The following is a 6,000-nucleotide window of genomic DNA, read 5'->3' on the forward strand; positions in this document are numbered from 1 at the left end:
ATTCGATTGGAAATTTTATTACAAATTCAGCGGTGTATGACATTCCAACATTTGACCATTATTTCCTAGGGTTTTGACACAAAAACCAAGTTTGTAATGTGTTTTTTGGGATTTTTGGCGATTTTTCAAACAAAATTATTTCTGAAGAGTCTTTTTGTTGTAACTTTGCCAAAATAAGACCCAAAGTCAAAAGAGTTGCTATTTTGAACAGCTAGCAACCTATGCCATCCATCCCTGATCGATTGAAAACAATTAATTTAGATTTGACAAAAAAACCGAATTTTGAAAAACGTTTTTTGAATTATTTATTTATGTCCAAATTTCAGACTTTTTTGTAAGGGGGTACATCATCATTTTTTGCAGAAATTGGACAATCCGAAAAAATTTTAACTGTGAATGCCATTCGATTGGAAATTTTATTACAAATTCAGCGGTGTATGACATTCCAACATTTGACCATTATTTCCTAGGGTTTTGACACAAAAACCAAGTTTATAATGTGTTTTTTGGGATTTTTGGCGATTTTTCAAACAAAATTATTTCTGAAGATTCTTTTTGTTGTAACTTTGCCAAAATAAGACCCAAAGTCAAAAGAGTTGCTATTTTGAACAGCTGGCAACCTATGCCATCCATCCCTGAACGATTGAAAACAATTAATTTAGTTTTGACAAAAAAACCGAATTTTGAAAACCGTTTTTTGAATAATTTATTTATGTCCAAATTTCAGACTTTTTTGTAAGGGTACATCATCATTTTTTGCAGAAATTGGACAATCTGAAAAAATTTTAACTGTGAATGCCATTCGATTGGAAATTTTATTACAAATTCAGCGGTGTATGACATTCCAACATTTGACCATTATTTCCTAGGGTTTTGACACAAAAACCAAGTTTATAATGTGTTTTTTGGGATTTTTGGCGATTTTTCAAACCAAATTATTTCTGAAGAGTCTTTTTGTTGTAACTTTGCCAAAAAACGACCCAAAATCAAAAGAGTTGCCATTTTGAACAGCTGGCAACCTATGCCATCCATCCCTGAACGATTGAAAACAATTAATTTAGTTTTGACAAAAAAACCGAATTTTGAAAACCGTTTTTTGAATAATTTATTTATGTCCAAATTTCAGACTTTTTTGTAAGGGGGTACATCATCATTTTTTGCAGAAATTGGACAATCTGAAAAAATTTTAACTGTGAATGCCATTCGATTGGAAATTTTATTACAAATTCAGCGGTGTATGACATTCCAACATTTGACCATTATTTCCTAGGGTTTTGACACAAAAACCAAGTTTATAATGTGTTTTTTGGGAATTTTGGCGATTTTTCAAACCAAATTATTTCTGAAGAGTCTTTTTGTTGTAACTTTGCCAAAATAAGACCCAAAGTCAAAAGAGTTGCTATTTTGAACAGCTAGCAACCTATGCCATCCATCCCTGATCGATTGAAAACAATTAATTTAGTTTTGACAAAAAAACCGAATTTTGAAAAACGTTTTTTGAATAATTTATTAATGTCCAAATTTCAGACTTTTTGTAAGGGGGTACATCATCATTTTTTGCAGAAATTGGACAATCTGAAAAAATTTTAACTGTGAATGCCATTCGATTGGAAATTTTATTACAAATTCAGCGGTGTATGACATTACAACATTTGACCATTATTTCCTAGGGTTTTGACACAAAAACCAAGTTTATAATGTGTTTTTTGGGATTTTTGGCGATTTTTCAAACCAAATTATTTCTGAAGAGTCTTTTTGTTGTAACTTTGCCAAAATAAAACCCAAAGTCAAAAGAGTTGCTATTTTGAACAGCTAGCAACCTATGCCATCCATCCCTGATCGATTGAAAACAATTAATTTAGTTTTGACAAAAAACGAATTTTGAAAAACGTTTTTTGAATAATTTATTTATGTCCAAATTTCAGACTTTTTTGTAAGGGGGTACATCATCATTTTTTGCAGAAATTGGACAATCTGAAAAAATTTTAACTGTGAATGCCATTCGATTGGAAATTTTATTACAAATTCAGCGGTGTATGACATTACAACATTTGACCATTATTTCCTAGGGTTTTGACACAAAAACCAAGTTTATAATGTGTTTTTTGGGATTTTTGGCGATTTTTCAAACCAAATTATTTCTGAAGAGTCTTTTTGTTGTAACTTTGCCAAAATAAGACCCAAAGTCAAAAGAGTTGCTATTTTGAACAGCTAGCAACCTATGCCATCCATCCCTGATCGATTGAAAACAATTAATTTAGTTTTGACAAAAAAACCGAATTTTGAAAAACGTTTTTTGAATAATTTATTAATGTCCAAATTTCAGACTTTTTGTAAGGGGGTACATCATCATTTTTTGCAGAAATTGGACAATCTGAAAAAATTTTAACTGTGAATGCCATTCGATTGGAAATTTTATTACAAATTCAGCGGTGTATGACATTACAACATTTGACCATTATTTCCTAGGGTTTTGACACAAAAACCAAGTTTATAATGTGTTTTTTGGGATTTTTGGCGATTTTTCAAACCAAATTATGTCTGAAGAGTCTTTTTGTTGTAACTTTGCCAAAATAAGACCCAAAGTCAAAAGAGTTGCTATTTTGAACAGCTAGCAACCTATGCCATCCATCCCTGATCGATTGAAAACAATTAATTTAGATTTGACAAAAAAACCGAATTTTGAAAAACGTTTTTTGAATAATTTATTAATGTCCAAATTTCAGACTTTTTGTAAGGGGGTACATCATCATTTTTTGCAGAAATTGGACAATCTGTAAAAATTTTAACTGTGAATGCCATTCGATTGGAAATTTTATTACAAATTCAGCGGTGTATGACATTCCAACATTTGACCCCTATTTCCTAGGGTTTTGACACAAAAACCAAGTTTATAATGTGTTTTTTGGGATTTTTGGCGATTTTTCAAACCAAATTATTTCTGAAGAGTCTTTTTGTTGTAACTTTGCCAAAATAAATCCCAAAGTCAAAAGAGTTGCTATTTTGAACAGCTAGCAACCTATGCCATCCATCCCTGATCGATTGAAAACAATAAATTTAGTTTTGACAAAAAAACCGAATTTTGAAAAACGTTTTTTGAATAATTTATTTATGTCCAAATTTCAGACTTTTTGTAAGGGGGTACATCATCATTTTTTGCAGAAATTGGACAATCTGAAAAAATGTTAACTGTGAATGCCATTCGATTGGAAATTTAGTGACGAATTCACCGATGTATGACATTTCATCCTTTGACTTTTACTTCCCAGGGTTTGATACAAAAACCGATTTTGAAGGGTTTTTCTTTTTTGGGTATTTGGAGACTTGCCAAAAAACAAAATTTAAAAAAAGGTATTTTTGTTGTAACTTGGCCAAAATTAGACGTATAGCCATAAAAATAACTGTTTTGTATAGCTGACAACCTATTCTACACATCCACAATCGGTTTAGAAACACCTATTTTATTTTGATATAATAACCAATTTTTAAAAATCGAATTTTTGAAATTTTATTTTATGGGGTTTTTTTTGCATTTTTGATAAGGGGTTAGATCATCATTTTATGCGAAAATTTTAAATATGGGAAAATTTGTAACTGTGAATGTCATTTGATTGGCAATTTAATGGGAATCTGGGAATTTAATGTCGCTTCTTAGCATTATAAGATAGCGTTTAATAATATATAGTTTTGAAGTGGGCACAATAATGTATTTTTTTTACGGCGAATTTATAACGTTCTCAAGCGTCAATTATATCGTTACCCCATATTTAAATTCTGAGAAGTCTGGGCCAGCTTTCTCCTTATCCCAGTAAAGTTGCCCATACCTAATTTTGAATAAAACAATTATATTTGGATTTGGATTTGTATTTTTATTTTTATTAAATATCATTTATTTCAGCAATGCGGTTGGAAGAACAGGATCGGTCGGAGAAGTTCCCTTGGATAGTTGCATCACATCTTGTGTCGCCTACAGGATTTTCCAGGACTTACCAGTCGTCTGCGTCGTGCTTACAACTCACCAATTAACAATATTTAAACCTTTTCTATGTAAAGTTTATGCTAACAAACTATTCTAAGTCTTTGAAATATAAACATATTACATATACTTTATCATATTTAACATACTTAATCTTAAATACGAATAAATAAATATTATATAAGAATAATGTTTTTGTTGTTTGTATTTTGGGGCTAAAATGGGTTGTTTTTACTTTAGAATTAATAATGTAACATAAGCAGTATTTTGAAAAATTGGTTTTTTTATTAAAACCAAATTAATTGCTCTAAACCGATTTTAGATAGGTAGTATAATTTGCCAGCTGTCCAAAACAGTCACTCGTATGGCTCTACCTCCAATTTTGGCCAAGTTACAACAAAAGGACGCTTTAGGAATTTTTTATTCGTCAAATCTCCAAAAACGCAACAAAAAGGAGCTAAAATATCGGTTTTTGTATCAAAACCTTGGGAAAAAATGGTCACCAGATGGAATGTCACACATCGGCGAATTTGTCATTAAATTGCCAATCAAATGGCATTCACAGTTAAACAATTTTTAGATTTTCAAAATTTCGCTAAAAATGATGATGTACCCCCTTATCAAAAATGCGAAAATTAGCCATCCTGAATAGAAAGATCCCCCCAACATTATTTCCTAAATTAAACCAAAGTTGTTCCGTTTTCTATATATTTCATCCACAATTTTCTGTTGTTACTTTTATTTTTTGTTGTTTTACTGCAAAATGCAATTTGCTTTTACATCAAGTTGTATTTTGGTTTCTCGTTTGTCTTCGTGAAATGATAACACATATAGTACTTATATATGCCCTTAAATATTATGCTAAGATTTCCATGTTTTTGGGTGTGTACTGGATCTTGGACTGGTTTTGCCGCTTATGTACAGTGTCTCGCCGGGATTCGGAGCTGGATTAGTAGCTTAGTGGTTAACTGGATAAGTGGAGGTGTCTCCCTGCTAAGTGGTATCATCTTATCCAAGTGCGACAAATGCATGCGAGTATTCAATATGCGGGGGAATTAGCGGCTATCGGTTGCTAGTTGCTAGATGTTAGCTCTAGTCAAGTCAAGAGTTGTGTGTTTGTTTCGTTAAGGGTGGGCTGGATCGATCGATCCATTGATCGATCGATCGATCTGGTGACTGGTTTTTTCGGTGCATTTTTGTGCGCAGCAAAGCTTTCTGAAAGCATCGTTACACATGCAACATTTTGAGTACTCGTACTAAGTAATTTTCTTTACACTTCATTTGAACGGAAAACAAAGGCTTGTGACTCTAGCTAAGTTTTACACATTACACTTGAAGAAATTTTGCTAGTTTTCATACATGTGTTAATACATAGATATATACTATATATATTTTAAATAAATTCTTTACTCCACTCCAAGCCCAGGAGCCCACAAAAAATATTTATAGTTTATCATTTGATTTCTTTTGTTTCGGATTATATGCAGTATGATCTCTGTGTCAAGCATTACAAAAATAGAGCATTCCATCGATCTCTGGGTGGTGAGTATTCAGTATTCAGTATTCAGTGTTCATTATGCAATCTGGTTAGGTTTCTTGTTCTTTGTTTCTCTCGGAAAAGGCCTTTGGAAGAATTGAAAATGGTTCTGTTTCTGCTTCTGCATCTGCGATTAAATATTTATGTAGAGTGTAGTGTGACATGACGACTTGCTGTGTGTGTGTGTGTGTGTGTGTGTGTATGTGTGTGTGAGAGGAGAATCTGTGGCTCCAATTTCGACTTGCATCTTTCATTCGGGTTTGATCACAGCTTTTACAATTCTAATGATATTCATGTGAGTGGTAGAGTGTGTATGGAGTGTGTGTGTGGGTGTGCGCGGCCAACTTTTAAATTCGCACCAAAAATACTATATATATGTATATATATTTCGTAGATATTTACATGCATACATGACAATTACAAAAAAAAAAAACGTATTTATCTTTCTTGCAGATGTGTCTCGCAGTATATGCACTTAATTTCTTCA

The sequence above is a fragment of the Drosophila gunungcola genome, unplaced genomic scaffold (genome assembly GCF_025200985.1).
Source record: "Drosophila gunungcola strain Sukarami unplaced genomic scaffold, Dgunungcola_SK_2 000077F, whole genome shotgun sequence".
Taxonomy (NCBI): domain Eukaryota; kingdom Metazoa; phylum Arthropoda; class Insecta; order Diptera; family Drosophilidae; genus Drosophila; species Drosophila gunungcola.